General features: G+C 63.6%; 1 protein-coding gene across 2 annotated transcripts in view; it reads right to left on the bottom strand.

Moving 5' to 3' along the window:
• The window catches only part of YWHAH (tyrosine 3-monooxygenase/tryptophan 5-monooxygenase activation protein eta), a 36709-nt gene that overhangs the window by 35757 nt on the left and 556 nt on the right, over positions 1-396 (bottom strand). The window lies entirely within an intron of this gene.

Raw genomic sequence — 396 nt, 5'->3', positions numbered from 1 at the left:
CAGGGGTAAACCTGAAGTAACGAGGTCGCTAAAGTTCGTTAAAAATAAGCTAAAAGGAAGAAAAAAAGAGAGCCCTGCTGTGCGATCAGGCCGGCGAGGAAGAAGAGGTGAGCACACGTTAGGTTTGGGCGCTCTGCCATTTTATTGCACGCTGCGCTACAGCCGCGACACGCGATGCACGAGCTCCGCCGCTGTCCGAGAGCCGCCGCCGCCCAGGCCACGGACGGGACCGCACGAGACTGACGTCGGGTTACGGAGAGGAGGGAAGAGGCGGATCCGCGGCAGCTACCCGGTCCCGGAGCGCTGCCATGTTGAGGGAAGGCCGGCTGGCCGGCCGCACCTCCTGCCTCGGGGACGCAGCAGCATCGAGAAAGGAGCTGCCCCGCCCACCGGGCG

The sequence above is a fragment of the Gavialis gangeticus genome, unplaced genomic scaffold, assembly GCF_001723915.1.
Source record: "Gavialis gangeticus isolate Ggan-Ray unplaced genomic scaffold, GavGan_comp1, whole genome shotgun sequence".
Lineage (NCBI taxonomy): Eukaryota > Metazoa > Chordata > Crocodylia > Gavialidae > Gavialis > Gavialis gangeticus.
This window is presented reverse-complemented; position numbering and strand designations above follow the sequence as displayed.